Source organism: Trachypithecus francoisi, unplaced genomic scaffold (genome assembly GCF_009764315.1).
Source record: "Trachypithecus francoisi isolate TF-2019V2 unplaced genomic scaffold, Tfra_2.0 Lachesis_group16, whole genome shotgun sequence".
NCBI classification, from domain to species: domain Eukaryota; kingdom Metazoa; phylum Chordata; class Mammalia; order Primates; family Cercopithecidae; genus Trachypithecus; species Trachypithecus francoisi.
Window position 1 is genome coordinate 51,715,141 of NW_022681461.1, and position 16,193 is coordinate 51,731,333.

Genomic DNA, 16,193 nt, shown 5'->3' on the forward strand with positions numbered 1-16,193 from the left:
TTGGTCCAAATGCCTGAGGAGTGCTACCTCACTACGCTGCTAGTTGGGGTTCTATCTGTTCCATGTGGGCAGGAAGAAAAAGAGAGAAAGTGAAAAGGATGTGGTTTGTCTCACCCTACCTTATCACAAGGTTCTTACCCCTGAGTTTGGGGTGAGGTTCAAGGAAGAATGAGAATGTGACTCAGATGGCCCATCAATATATTTTCCGAAGTAAAGGAGAAGCGTATGTAGCTAGTCCTGCCTTACTATCAAATATCAAACTTTTCATTCATTTGCAACTATTTTTAGTATATCAGCAAAGTTTCTCTTAGGTTTCAATGTAGTTAAGGCACGCTATATAATGTGCTAAATACTGATTCTAAAAGTGTTATTTCCCAGCCAGCCTATCTCTCCCCAAAGTAAATGTAGTGTAATGCAATTGAGTAGAAGGAATGTTGTTAGAAAGATAATCTTAAATCTTCCATGATTTATGAAAAGTTAAAAGTAAGGCCTTTGCAGGCTTGGCATGGTGGTTCATGCCTGTAATCCCAGCACTTTGGGAGGCTGAGGTGGGTGGATCATCTGAGGTCAGGAGTTTGAGACCAGCCTGGCCATCATGGTGAAACCCCATCTGTACTAAAAATACAAAATTTAGGCAGGTGTGGTGGTGGGTGCCTGTAATCCCAGCTCCTTGGGACGCTGAGGTAGGAGAATCGCTTGAACCCAGGAGGCAGAAGTTGCAGTGAACTGAGATCATGCCATTGCACTCCAGCCTGGGCGACAAGAGCAAAAAACTCCATCTCAGTAAATAAATAAATAAATAAATAAGCCCTTTGCAAACATTGGCACATTATTAGTTGTGCATTTTTTGTCATATACTTCACTGCTAACTGTGGCATGCTAAGATGTCTGGGCTCTTATTTGAGTCCTTAACTTTGGTTACTTGCTGGTCATCATCATTTTGATGAAAACTTACTTTCTATTATGTGTAGATTTTTTGATCTTCTATTTCTCCACTGCCTTCTCATATCTCTGAAAATTACTACTTACATGCATTTAACCTGAAAAAAAATCAAGGCCTTAAAGAAGGTCCACTGGTCTGTACAAAATATTTGGAAAATAAATAAGAATGTGTTCTTGGGAAGTAAGAAAATATCATTAGAAAACATGACTTTGAATAGGATCCATCAACTCTCATTCAGAGCTATCAATCTGGTACCTTTCTTAAGCAATGTATTCTAAAGGAAGACAGATAGAAAACCCATATGGTTGAAAGAGGTACAAGATAGACAAATATACCCAAATCTATTCCATCTGTTTAATCTATCATCTCCAGAATTAAAGAGAATTAAAAGAGGGAGATTTTAAAGAGTAGCTGCTGTTTTGGAAAATATAATTAAAGTGAAAGTAACAGAAAAAGATTTAAATAATATTTGTTATACACTAAAGATGTAATCCTTTTTGCTTTTTTCATAGTCTGTACTACAAATAAAATTGGTCTCGATTATTTATGCTCAAATTATTTCACTGCATAAGATACCATACTGAGACTGTGCCAAATGATCTGCTTTAAAAAGGTTAGAATGTCACTCTTTCATGCAATGCAATAAATATTTATTTTTAATTTGTTTATTTTATTCCCTATGGTAGACTCTGCTTCAGAAAATCAAAGAGAAGAATACAGTTCTGCTTGCAAAGTTTACAACCTGGAAAAGCCCCGGGTTTGGGGAGGGAGAAACAAATACCTGTGATATTGAGCAAAATAGGGGTACTTGCTACAGTAGAGGGGAGTATTGACAAGAAGCATTCAAAGGGATAGGAAAAGAATCAGTTAGTGTCACTCATGCTAAGGCAGGACATACGCAGTGGTGATCAGTGCTGCAGATTGGTTGAAAGGGATAAAAACTCAGAATAGTTCTCTGTAATCTGAGATCATAGGTCACTACCCTCCTTAAATACAGTATTTTCAGCTACCAGTTGGGACTGAAGCTCATGGATAGTAGTTGAGAGTAAGCTAGTAGTAAGACATGGAGGCAAGTCTTTTAAAACATTAGAAAGAAAAAGATAAAATGACAGTTTTGAATATAACAGATTTGAGGGAAGAGATTATAGACTAGGTGAGGACTAAAAATGTTTGTAGGCAAGGAGAAAAAGCCAGGAGAAGCAGAATTTGAGGATGAAACAGTTAAAAAAAATAAAAACAAGTCCTAGAAGTTGAATATGTGAACACAGAAGAAATACAGAAGAAAGGAAGTCTCTTCTTTGTCAGAAATTTGGAGGGGGGATAGAAGGCAGGTAGAGACTAAAGGAAAACAGAGCCAAAGAGATTTAGGGTGGAAGCAAGTGATGCTAAAGGAACAATAAAGGCCTGAGGTTTCTGAGCAAAGATGAAGCTGAAGACTATTAGGTCTATCAGTTCTCATGGAGAAAGTTAGAGAGAGGTGCTCCGTTCTAGAAAAATGATGAGTGATTCACCATACCCTTGCTAGGCAGTAATGAGAGTTCAGCTGAAGTCAGTGAGCATAAGCTTGTAATAAACCAAGGCTTGGATTCCTGAGATTAAGTGCAGAAGTGGAAGGCAACATGAGCTTCCCCTGGCTGGTGGCTGATGCTGTATTCATGGCTATACTGTGAAAAGTCAAGGATATCAATAAAGGCACCATGAGACTCAAAGTGTTAATTAAGAGACCTTTGAAGCATTCAAGAGAAAAATTATAATGAGGATAGAGAGCTGACTGGAGTGAAGGAATGAACAAGCCCAACAAAGGGGAATTTAGGAGCCCATGAACTTTGAGGTGGAGCAGTGTCACTTCTACTGGGAAGGATAAAGTACAATGAGACCAAACACAACAGTCAGCACCATGGATGATCAAATCATTGACACTGATGATGAGATGTCATGGAGAAAAGGATTGCGAGCTATGTACTAAAATAACTGAAGGTAAAATAGAAAAGAAAAAAGAGAGATACTTGGCATGGAAAAATAATGGAAAGTTGCCCCAAACAGAGGAATATACGTAACTCAACAGTCTACTCCTAAACATGTGCACTATAAATGAGAAAAGTGGGAGAACATAGGGACAAAAAGATAGCTGATAAGAATAGGTAGAAAATAGCATAAGCAATGGCATCAAAGTCACATTGTTCTTGATATGAGAGGGTTGAGCTAAGTACTAGGTTGGGATGGTGCAAAAGTAATTGCAGTTTTTGCCATTAAAATTGTATTAAGAATTTGGGTTTTTGGCCGGGCACGGTGGCTCACATCTGTAATCCCAACACTTTGGGAGGCCAAGGCAGGCAGATCATGAGGTCAGGAGATCGAGACCATCCTGGCTAACATGGTGAAACTCCGTCTCTACTAAAAATACAAAAAAAATAGCCAGGTGTGGTGGTGGGCGCCTGTAGTCCCAGCTACTTGGGAGGCTGAGGCAGGAGAATGGCGTGAACTCACGAGGCGGAGGTTGCAGTGAGCCAAGATCATGCCACTGCACTCCAGCCTGGGCAACAGAGCGAGACTCTGTCTCAAAAAAAAAAAGAATTTGGGTTTTTATTCGAAGAGCAATGGGAAGGAATTGAATGATATTAAGCTGTATGATTAACTGGTATGATCAAATTTTACAATTTTCTTTATGCACGGTAAATAGATTGGAGGGCTAAAAATATATGTTAGGGGCCCATTTAGGAGACAATTATAGTAGTGTATGTGAACTGTGATGGCAGCTTGTCTAGGATGGAGACAAGCAGATTAGAGAAATATATCCAAGTACAATTGACAAAATTGGTTTTAAAGGTCAGGGGGAGAGCTGACTTCTGAGAGTCTGACAGGGGTCAGCAAATTTATATGAAGGGTCAGATAATAAGGATTTTAAGTGTTTCAGGCTCTATGGTCTCTGGTCTATGTTATAACTGTTCAACTCTGTTACTGTAGTGCGAAAGCAGCCATAGCCGCCAATATGTAATATGTACAACTATGTTACAATTGCTCTTTATTTATAGACATTGAAATTTGAATTTCACAAAATTTTTGTGCCATGAAATATTTTTCTTTTAAAATTGTTTCAACCATTTATGAATAGTAAAACCATTCTTAGCTTACTAGTCATATACAATCAGGCAGAGGGTTGGATTTGGCCTACAGGGCTGTAGCTTTTCAACCTCTCGGCTAGGGCAACAAACTAGAAGGTGTTGTTGTTACATGCTGAAATACTGGAAGGGAACCAAGAAAACAATCAAGGATTGAGAGATGTTCATTGTAGGAAAACTAAGTTCTAAAAAGCCTACAAAAAGAACTGTTAGAACAGTGGATATGAATGAATTACGATGGGTAAAAAAAGAAAGTACAGCTTTCCAATTACTTGGCAGAAAGGGGATGGAAATTTACTGGAATTAGAAAAGTGGGGTTTTGGGAATCTTCTGCAACTGTGTCATTAAGGGTCTATGAGTAAATAACTTCTGGCATAATAAGGTCTATGATAAAGGTTTGGATATTAATTCCATAATATATTACTCAGTGAGTAATAAGCTGTCATTGATAATCCAAGCAGGCACACCCTCAGTTTAGGACTATTACCTCAGCTTGAGTCAGTGGTCATCCATAATTAGGAAGTGATTTCTGCATCTCCCATCTCCACTTGGACAAACCATAGAGGCTCCAGATGCTTCATTTGTTGACAAAAGTGGTGAATCGGGCAGGGTGAGGGATTTCGGTTCCAGAAGCTGAAGCTCACTTAGGGACTCCACAACCAATTATGAAAGAAGTAGTGTAAAATAGAAGTCTGTTCTGCTCAAAATCATGTAAAGCAAAGTTTTTGTCACTAATTTACTTTGTTACCTTGAGAAGTCAAGAGAACTAAGAAGCACCAACTGTCTACTGCTTACCAGGCATTAAAATACACAATTTTAATTAAACCCTCCATGGCATTCCTAGCAAGTAATTATTATTATCCAGTCCATGAAAGAAAATTCCAAGAATCAGCAAACTCAAGTAACTTGTCTAAGTTTATATAGTTACTAAGACAGAATTCAAACCTGGTTCTGTTAGACTCCCAAACTCAAGCCCTCGTACAAAACCACACTGGTTCCTTGAACTTCAGTTTGCTCATATGTAAAGAGAAGAAATGTCATTAAATGATTTCTTACGTGTTTTGGTCTCTAGCACTCTGTAAGTTTAGTTTCATAGAGGCATGATATGGCCATAGGGAGCAGGAGAAATGGAAATACGTAATGTGCCTCACCTTGTAACATAATTTTCCTTCCGATTTAATGCCATCATCTGAAATTATGAGATGAATGCCTGTCTAAATTCAAAGTTACAGGATAATACTACTTCAGATTTAAAATCAAAAAGGGTGTGAATTATCCAAACAGACAATATGAGCACTGGGTATTCATTCTTTTCAAACTTTGCCAAAAATGTTTTAAAAATAAAATAAAAATTATACAATGTGCCAACAAGCATGTCAGTTATTGAAATTATTAGGTAAAATCTTACTAATCAGGTTTTTAATCTGACACTTTTTAACTGACAGTGAAGCCTTTAGAAGTGATTTTATTCTCTTACTGTGCTGCTGTTAGTTAAGTGCTTTGTAGTTTGATGGAAAGCATTAGACTTGTCAAAATATTTCCCACACAATCACTGGGTAGGAGGTGGAATGAAAGACAGAGAGAATGAACCAGGTAGAACCCTCCAATGAGGGGGAACCATGAGCAACAACATTCCAGTAAAGTTTCTACATTGAAAAGTGTTTCTAAGCAGAATGTTAAACATAAATGGACATGGCAGCAATAATCATTTTGGAAAATCCCTGTGTAGACATTTACTAAATATCATAATGATACTTAAATTCATTTATATTTGTAATATCTGAGAAACTAATATGACAATTATAATACTCTCCACAAGTATGATAAAAGGACAGGAGAACGCAGGCTTTATATTGAAAGAAAGGGAAAAAGAAGGAAAGAAAGAGGGAGGGAGAGAAGGAGGAAAGAAAAAAATGAAATTTTTTGCCAACTTCTGAGTTCACTTTTCAAAGGTTTGGGGTTTTCTCCTTTATTCCTAGTGGAACCTTTGCTTTGTAAAAGTTAAATTGCATGTGTTTAAACCAATAAAGGTCTTATAATAAGTTGTTGCTGTTATTGTTATTGTTTTGCAAAAGGGGGCATTTTTCTTTTCCCTTTTTTCCATTATTTTGAATCCATATTTATTAGGAGTTTAGACCCATCAAGAGAATTCATAGAAAACTTTCATAGCACTATGCTCTTAACTTTATATGAACTTTATATGCAAGTGTTCTTATATATTTCGTAATGTTCCTAGAATGTATCTGCAGGGTCACTCTTCAATTACGATATCTTGGAGCTAAGTGACATTCACGAGCATTATTTTTATTATATTTGAAACAGAATGAAACAAAATACCACACATTTTGGTATTTTACTTTAAAAATGTTTGAAATCTAACATCAAACATAAAAATGTAAAGAGAATATATTGTTTTCTTCTTTTCATTGCTATAAGTAAGCTAAAGATTGTAAGTTGTCATTAATGATATTTAAAAAGATATTTCAGCAGGTATTTTGTTTACACCTTAAAAATATCCAAATGGGCTGGATGTGGTGGCTCACGCCTATAAACCCAGCACTTTGGGAGGCCGAGGTGGGCAGATCACTTGAGGCCAGGAGTTCAAGACCAGCCTGGCCAACATGGTGAAACCCCAACTCTACTAAAAATACAAAAATTAGCCAGGCTTGGTGGGGCACGCCTGTAACCTCAGCTACTCGGGAGGCTGAGGCAGGAGAATCGCTTGAACCTGGGAGGCAGAAGTTGCAGTGAGCCAAGATCGCACCACTGCACTCCAACCTGGGTGATAGAGCAGACTCCATCTCAAAAAATAAAAATTAAAAAGCAAATACGAATTTTAAAAATCCAAATGATTCAGCTAATTCTTATTCATATTTAAAGATAGTATTCCAGAGCAAAGTATAAGAGCTTAATTTGTTAAATTCTTCTATCCCACAGCCTGCCAAGCCAAGGGTTGAAGACCAGACTTGCCCAAACCCACAGAAAGTGAGAAGATTTCATATGGCTATGTATGGGAGGTAAATGCTTCTGTTCTGGTTGGATGTGTAGAGAAAGGGATAGTTAAATGCACAGCTTTTTTGACTTTCAGTTTTCCCTGACATTTTGGGGAAATACAGCTTTCTTAACCTGTGTGAAAACAGCAGATTACTGAGTAACACCTAAGAAGCTATCAAATAAATATTTTCTGCACTTTTGATTTCCTTGTTATGCCACAAGTTAATTTATCTTCCATAGAGAAGGTAGGGTAAAATTAGCCACAGAGAGTGAAAGTGACTCTAAATCCCTGAATATTATAAGGATATGTGTAAGCACGTAATAATTATGACTTATTCTCTGTCTTTCATGCCTACTTGCTTAATCAGGTGTGATTAAAGCTTAATCAGCTTGGAACGTGGTTATTGTAAATATCATAAATAGATATACCAATTTACACACTGAATAGAGCATGAATTGCCACGTGATTTTTATCAAAAAGGCAAGGTATGACTCATCACTTCCTTTCTCTTAAGTAAATGACCTAAATACCATGCTGCACCCACACTAAGATTAAATCCAAATATGTCCTCCTACTTGTCCATCTTTTCTGTCAAGTCATCCTATTCTATTCTTTGGATGAGTCCTGTGATTTTTTTCAATGGGTCAGAGCCCATCATGGGTTATTTCATCTCTGTGACACCAGTAAAAATGTTGGATTCAGTTTTTAAAAAATTATTAATTCATCTAAGTAGGTAATACAAGTAAAACAACTGGGGACTTTGGGAAATTTTTTAAATTTACAATATTTGAAGACCTGTTTCAATTTGCCAGAGCAACTTACACTTAGATATAATTGCTTTCCTAATTGCTCCAAATAATTTCTCAAGTTTCTGACTTTCCAGGCAATATGGGATTTACCATAAATCCCTTACAAGTCTAGAACAGAAACAAATTTTTTAAATGAAAGTGTATTTTTCTATTACTTTTCTTCTAAAGATAATCATTTACATGGCTTCTTTGAAACATTCTGGAAGTAAAATATGAGTGACGTAAGGCAAAATTATAATTGTTGAGGATGATATGATATTACAAAGAAATGTGTTTATTTCCAGATTCTCAGCTCTGCAGAATAACTCAATGTATAAATGTCCACATGTAGTGTTAAATTTGCTATTTTTTGTTTTATTTCTCCCAAAATGAGTATAAATGCTATTGGGAAAGAGAGGTCAACACTTCTGAATATAATAAAGATTTAATAGAATAGATTATAATTTATATTTTATAATGCTCTGAAGTTGAAGCCAAAAACTGCTTCTAACCTAGAATCAGGTTGAAATATGTTATTAAGTCTTGATTGAGACTATTAATTTCAACAAGATCCTTTTTTGTAATTTTTATACTTTTGTAATTATTTAAAAGTGTAGTTATTTTAAATGTATGGGAAAATTTGCTTTCCTTCTTTTTTATTTTTTATGAAAACTGCAAAAATTAGAAAAGAGAGTTAGGGAAACTTATGTCTATCTTCTATTATAAACTTTTGGTGATACAAAACATAATGTTACTGAAATAGGTCATAAATAATTTGTATTTCCCTGGAATAGCAGAATTAGATAGGTAATTTACTAGAGTGAAGTATTATGTTCTGAATTTTAAAGACAACTTTAGCAGGAACTTTAATGCCAAATTACACTTCAAAATTTTAATAACGACAATGTCATGGTTACACATATTTTAAAAAGTACACATTTGTATATGCAATCATTTTAAATACATGCTGCGGTTTTTCTTACTCACATGATTTTTAAAATCTAATTACCTGCCTTGGATTTTTCTAACTTTTATAAGAATGTGAAAAATAACCATTTTATTTTACCTGGTAAATAGATGTTACATTCTACAGTGATATGGGGAGCTGAGTAAGATTTCTTTATAACTAGTGCAGCTGTTCCTAACAGAATTTGAACGTTTTGCAGGTATGAGTCTGACAGGTAGAAAAACTACAGAGCAGCCAGGCTCAGCTGGGTCCTGAACATTTGAAAGACTGTCCCAAGAATCCTGGCAGCACCCAGATGATAGTGTGCTCCTTTCGACAGTCACTGTATTCATTCCCCGGAAACCAGTATCAGGCTGAGAATTCTCTAAGGAGCATTTGGCAGCCAGGAAACTGATTCCAGCCCTGAAAGCAATGTTCTCCAAACTTCATTTACTCCTTAAAAGAATATGAAAATCTCTACAACCGCTTGCAAAAGTTTAAAGTGACATCTAAAATTTGTCCAAAATGTAAATATTACAAATTATGTCACTTCCAACTTTTCTTAAATATTGATCCTTTTATGTTGTTTTAAAATTGTTATATAATTTCAAAACGCATCTTATGAAATTTGGATAAGAGAGTGATTTAATTTCCTGTCATCAGAAATCTAAGAAAATAGTAATCCATAAATGAACTCATCATTAACAGCTGGAAATTTTACATCTCCCTTTATTTTTTAAGCCTATTTTAAAATTTCCCTTTCTCATCAAGTTTTATCCAAATTGCATATAATTTAATTCACCAAATATAATTTTATTTTATTTTTAAATCTTCTACTAATGACCCTGTTACACTTCTTTGCAGCAAAAATACAAAAGAAATATAATTTTTAAATTTCCTAACAGGTTGTAAATGTTAAAAAATATTTCTTGTATAATATTATAATTATTATTAGTAAGCATGTATTAATAATGTATCAAAATACATTCTATTATTGAATTATTTAATATAACTAAAATATTAAAATATTGATAAGTACACATTAAATTTAAAAGAATAAAATTATCTCTTAATGAGTTTTGGTTTTTCCCTCATAGATCTGTATCTGAATGCTACTTATTGCTAGAATAAGTTAGAGTTTGATATTACTTCTATTCTTGTTTGTCATTTTAATTGAGGTAAATGCTAAAACAAACAAACAAAATCCTTATTTATAAATGAGAACAAAAACACTTTTTTATTACAGTTATGACATCTAATTCTTGGACTTTTATACAGCTTTTGTGGCAAAAAATTACTGTCATGCAAAAATATTTTTAAAGATCTATCTGCAAAAATTTTGTTTAGCCCTTCTTCATTTTGGCAGAAGGCAAAGAATTAGAGCCCCCCTTTGATTTGTTACCCAGACATGAAACTCCTTCCCTCTTCCACTCCTACACCAGCTGAAGTGTTTTTCCCTCCAAGACAATGCTTCATACTAAGATTCCAGGTGGAGGAAAAGCATGGCTTCTTTGTAACTACAGACTCTTTTTTAGGAAAGAATTCACAGGATACGTGTGGCTCTGAAAACATCCTTAGCATTATCCATGCCCTTAGATAGTCTTTGTGAACCTCCATATAAGTACTTTTGTTGAGGACCACTGGCTTGTATCTGTGGCACCTTGGTGACCTAAGAAGTATTAAAGAAAAAATAAATAGGAAGACGGGCTGTTTTCATTGCATGCCTACTGATGTTTTTTCTACAACATTTTAGTTTGTGATTATTTCTTAAAACCCTGACAGATAGATAAGAAACACAAGTCAGTGTGCTGTACCAAGAAAGGCCTGGATTTAAGAATCCCAAAGCATGGTTTCAACTATTAGTTATATTCCTAATTGGCCTCTGGAAAACATCACTACATTTCTCCGGGCCTCAGTTTTCTCATTTGAACGCTGGGACAGTGTTTCCCAAAGCTAAGTGAGATGATTTTAAGTGGTGTATGTCCAAACTTGACTTGACACACATTTCTTTTATGGTTTATCAGGAAAAAATAGTCTACTAAATCCTTGATCCTTGAATATATTTTTTTAGAAGGTATCTAAAGCATATTTTAGGTTTTTTTTTTTTAAATCTATTTAGAAAAAATATTAAATAACTAGATGTGTTAAAATTCATGTGTAGGAATTAATGAAGTTTGTGAAAAACTAGAAGACTTATAATTTCCATGGTCCATCAAGGTCTAGCATTATATAATTTTATTTAAAACATTTGGAAGGAAAAAAAGGAAGGGAGAAAACAAGGAAGGAAGAGGGAGAGGAAGGGAGAAAGGACTTTAAGAAGGCTATATATTTCTAGGTAGGCTTTTAAAACCTCATAGTCATGGATGGAAAATAGCATCCCACGCAAGAAAGTTTAAAAGGCAAGTTCAGGCAAATTATTAAGTTAAGCATTAATGAATAGATGTTTTAAAGGCAGAATACCAATTATGCGAATCAGGCTTTCTTAACTCTCTGAGCTTGAGCTAAACATCTTCACCATGTCTATATAGCCAAGTGATGAGGAAATTTGAGTAATTACCCAGAAAAGGCAGGCAAATAAAACTTAACCACAAGACTCAGAGGACTGAGTTGCATGCTTACAGAGGCTGTCTTTACTGATAGAATTATTCAGGTAATCTAATAATCCCCTTATCACACGTTCTATGCTGCCACAGTCAATTTCTAATGCTAGACTTTTAGTCAGGATAGCTTACACAGAATAAATGCTCTGCAAATGGTGTAGGTTTTTCCAGGTTAGTAAAGAAATTCACTTTTCAAAAAGGTTATCCACTACTCAGAGATAAAGAATAGACTGAATTAATGAGTATTCATATAAGCAATTTTCTAAGCCTTATAGATCAAGAATATGTGTAAATGCATCCAGCTAGTAATATTAGGATATTTTTAGCTTCATTATTTTTCTTGTTATGTTCAATTTTCCTGAAGTTTTTAGTAATATATTAAGAGTAAATCCTAACTTTCCTTTTTCTTCCTTCCTGTGTCCTAATACTTAAGATCAATAAAATGAAAGTTGTTCAGTCAAATAAAAATATATAGTGTGTACATGCACAGAGGTACACACACACATACATACACACACAAATGAACACAGGTACACATAAACACCACCAAACAAAATGTATTTTAGAATTGCATCAATTAAAGAATGAATCAATCCAAAAAGCAGATGAGAAACATTATCTCAGCTATGCCCTAAGCGAATTCCTTTCTTGTCCTCTTGTCTTATATTCTAACAAATGAAAGTCTCTCTATTTGGCCTAGTCTACAGTGTTTCTCAGGCTCTAAGTGCCTTTTCTCCAAATAACCATAGTAACTCTATGTTTGTTGTTTTACAAAGCATTTTCCCACCCATTTTCTGTATTTAATATAACAGCCTTATGGGACAGGAACACCTAAAGAAGAACTAGACAGTTTCTCTGAGCATTTCCTTTTGCAAGGAAAGTTCAGAATAATAAGAAAGCAACACTAATAACAGCTGCCATTTATTAAACACTTATTACTATCGAAGAGTTTTTAAGCACAAAAATATTTTTTATTCCTCACAACATTGAAAAGAGATATTACTTTATTTTATAAATCAGTAAGGGATGCTCTGAGGTTAGCATTCTCACGCTTGTACACATAGTAGTGGCAGAATTGGGGGCTGAACCTAAATTGATCTTTTCCTGAAACCAGAAGGATTTTCTTCGATTTCACCTCACTCCCTTACTGATGGTTCTCATTTAATGTTTGAGTGAAACCTAATACTCAGACATGCTCTTTTCAAATGAGCTCAATAGCAGATGTCAGTGCAAATCCCTTAGGAAGTTAGAATTAAGTAGAAATGGTCGGAAATTTCCTTATTGACTATGAGTAATAGTGAGGCCATCTGGGTAACATATAAACCCATTCACACCAATTCTTCTCCAAATGCCCCAGAAGCATTATTACTTAGCAGAGCAGGCCAAAGAAGTTTAACTGGCTGCTTTAAAGGAAAGGTGGGGAAAGAGGAGCTTTGCTCTAACATGGTCAGGTCATTCTACTGCCAGTACCGTCCTGGAAGGGTCTGGTTTCAACAGGTATCAGTCCAGGGACTATTACAAAGAAGGAAAGGGAAAGATAGGGCAAGCACGCTTTTTAAAAAGTCTTTCCTTATTTATTCATAAGTTGAAAGGAGAGAGTGTTGGCAGAATGTGAGTGCAGTATATCAAGAAAGGAAATAAAACAATTGAATTAGTGCAGTGTTTTCACTGTTCTGGTAAGAATGAAATACATGGGTATATTCAAACTAAATGCTCTTATATGTGCATTTTAAACTGGTATTTCTCAATATAAAGATATACGATGAAATGATAAAATTCATGCCAATAATTTAAATTAAAATCTTCTTTATTTAGAACATTAAATAGCAAATAAAAACACCATAAGAAGCTGAAGAGGGTCTGTCAAAGGAAGACCACCAATCTACCGCCAGGAGTTGATTTCAGTTCCCCTAAATATCCAAGCATGAGGGAATGCTGGCAATGTGAACATTCAATGGCAAAGTAGCTGAGGATTTTGCAGATGAGGTTGTCATACTCATCATTAATGAAAGTAATCAAGTGCTATAAGCATTCTTTTTTTTTTTTTTTCATAAGTTCCAGGGTGCATGTGCATACATTCTAAATGCTGGTCTGTTAAACCTGTGTGCAAATTTTCAAGGACTACTCCAAAAGATAATAGCAGCAAGCCCACATTCAAATGCTGGAGGAAAGGAATGGGCTCATGGCAATGAGGGAGTTAGATAATGCTTATAAATCACACTTGGGAGGCATTTTCTTCATGTTCACAGAATCTGTAACATCCCTTTGCAGCAGAGTATGGCGTGTTTTATTTTTTCTTTTTCCAAGTTAAGTAACAAGTTTAGAGTATATCTAAAATTTATTGGATACTAATTGTGTCCCAGGGCCTATGTTTAGAACATTTATTTGCACTGTCTTATTTAATCCGTACAACAAGCTTATGGGGAAAATTTCATCATTACTCTATGTATTACATGAGGAAATTGAAGATTAAAGAAGTCAAGCATCAATAGCCATGTGGCTGTTAAGTGGGCCTCTGAGATCCTAGAACAGGTCAATCTGATTCCAGATTCCTATAGCACACACTGCATTATTTGATAAGAACATAAGGGAGTTGCCCAGAGCATCTAACCTCAAACCTATCTCTATTAATTCCAAAGTCCTTTATTTTTCCATACCCACATCCTCTTCTATATTGAATCTTGTAGTGGATTTTATTAAAGGAAGTGTGGATTTTCCCTGTCTAAGAATGTCTACGTGAAGTTATTTACCACAAGATGGTTTTCATCCAGACAGAGGTATATCTATCAGGAATAAATATTTTCTGAGCACTTACCATCTGCCCCACACTACAGTAACACCGCTGAGTTCACTGAAATGAACCTGATGGCTTCTGGAATTCCAGGCAGCAACATGTTTCTCTAAATCCAGTGAAAATAGGAACTCATAACATCTTCAGCTTACATATTTACTATTAACAGGAAGGGGGAAATAAAATGATTTCATTTCCCTTTGCGCTGTTTGAGGAGCAGTAAAGCCTAGCGTCTTGACTTTGAGTCATACACTTTGAATGGTAGGTTGGGCAAACTGGTGGTCACCTTCAGGTCCCAACCTGTACGGCAACCCACCTTGGAAAGCCTCATCATTCAGGGAGGTAAGTGTGCCAGGCTCCACAAACCTGGACTTGCTGGTGAAAAGTCTCTCCAGCCAAGAACAGCACAGCCAGGAAAGGGTAGTGGGAGGTAGAAAGCAAGCTCAGAGCTGGCAAGTGGGCAGAGTGAGTCACCTCTTTGATGTGGAGTGGTTATTCCAAACACAGCAAAGGTGAGCAAGCATTTCCTTCCTCTGACTACCCTAACTACGGTGGCAACAGCCCCTTAATGTAGGAAACTGAGTCACAGGCTAGGAAGGTTTCAGAGACATAGGAGGAAAATTGCTAGACTATACTGTAATATCAGTTTTACTATGATAAATTTAGTGTCAGCCTGGTAAAATATCATTCTGCCTTATTTGCATAAACTAATTTTCCCTTGTTTCCACAACCTTTGCTCATTGCTCCCTATTCTTAGTAGGGATGCCAATTAAGAGATGTACACAGAGAGCAAGACCTTTCAGCAGAATTAACTCTTAAAGGAATCGGTGAATGTGAGTGAAAAGAAGACCGGGATTGCCTTATTAAGAGAATGAAAACACCATAAAGAGAAGATTGTTAAACCCACCGGTGGTTCTGGGAATGCCTAGTTCTTTCATAAGAACAGTTTTTTATACTGGGTCAAGCTAGAATTCACCTGCCTCAGCCTAAATGGATTGAGTTCATTTGCAGAAAACAGAGGAAAAGCACGCTGTTTTCACTGGTTTCAACTTGGAGCAGGATTGTCTCTTGCTGTCTCAGTATGGGGCCTTCTTTACTCTCCCTGGAAGCAAGGCCCAGAAACATAAGGGCTATGTTTTCTAGACTCCTTGTAAGTAGTGCTCTGGTTTAGGGTCTTCTAACAAGAAACACTTGCACAAGAAGGTGGAAGAGAAGGCACCGTTATTGCACTGGAGTTAGTGAGCAGGTACAGGGTCATTGGCAGACAGCAGATCTGAGGTTTTGCCAGTGACTTTTGGGGGTCTGCCTGAAAATACCTACTTAGGTGCCTCAGGCAACTGAGACAAGTGATGAAGGTTCCTTGCAACTCCTGCCCTACCTGAGTTCCTGAATATTTGTGGCAGTTGCCCTGATGTTTTTGTCTTATAATGTTCTGTAAACTCTAAGTTAAATTACTTCCTGATTGAATAGCTAAAGAAGTTTCTGTTTTAAACTAAACCCTACCTGTCACATACTTCAAAGGGGCAAATAATGTATCCAAATAATTCACATTTCATAAATTATTAAGGATCTATTTTTATGTACGAATTCATCTTTTTCAAGTGTTTATATTTTCATTGTGTACAAATTCTTGTAGCAATGACTTACAAAATTTACTATGGAGTCATGAAATATATTTCATGCTTCTCATGACATCTGTTGTATATTAACATATGTTCATCTATCCTATGTCCTCAAAGACTTCTATATGTTTAGTCTGTTCTTATGTCAGAGAATACAAACATACACACACGCACAACCTGAATTTTATTTTGTAAATTTAGTTGGCTTTGTCTGAATCTTTTCTGAGCAAAGAGTAGGAAAGATCGAAATGCCTGAATTCTTAACAATAGCATCCAAAATTTTGACTCATGTAGGCCACAGTAAAGAGGCAAGGTGAGTCTTTCAGAGAAAATATAATCTTTGTGAATTAACTTTTTTTCCTTCACAAAGATCAGGCTTAATCTTTGCT

The 16,193-nt window shown here is 35.8% G+C and overlaps 1 long non-coding RNA gene across 1 annotated transcript in view; it reads right to left on the reverse strand.

Moving 5' to 3' along the window:
- Window positions 1-14,397, reverse strand: part of LOC117098656 — a 91,641-nt gene extending 77,244 nt beyond the window's left edge. The window contains exon 1 of the long non-coding RNA XR_004443521.1: window positions 14,207-14,397. This is a non-coding gene — a long non-coding RNA (uncharacterized LOC117098656). The remainder of the gene's footprint in view (window positions 1-14,206) is intronic.
- Between the last annotated feature and the right edge of the window lie 1,796 nt (window positions 14,398-16,193).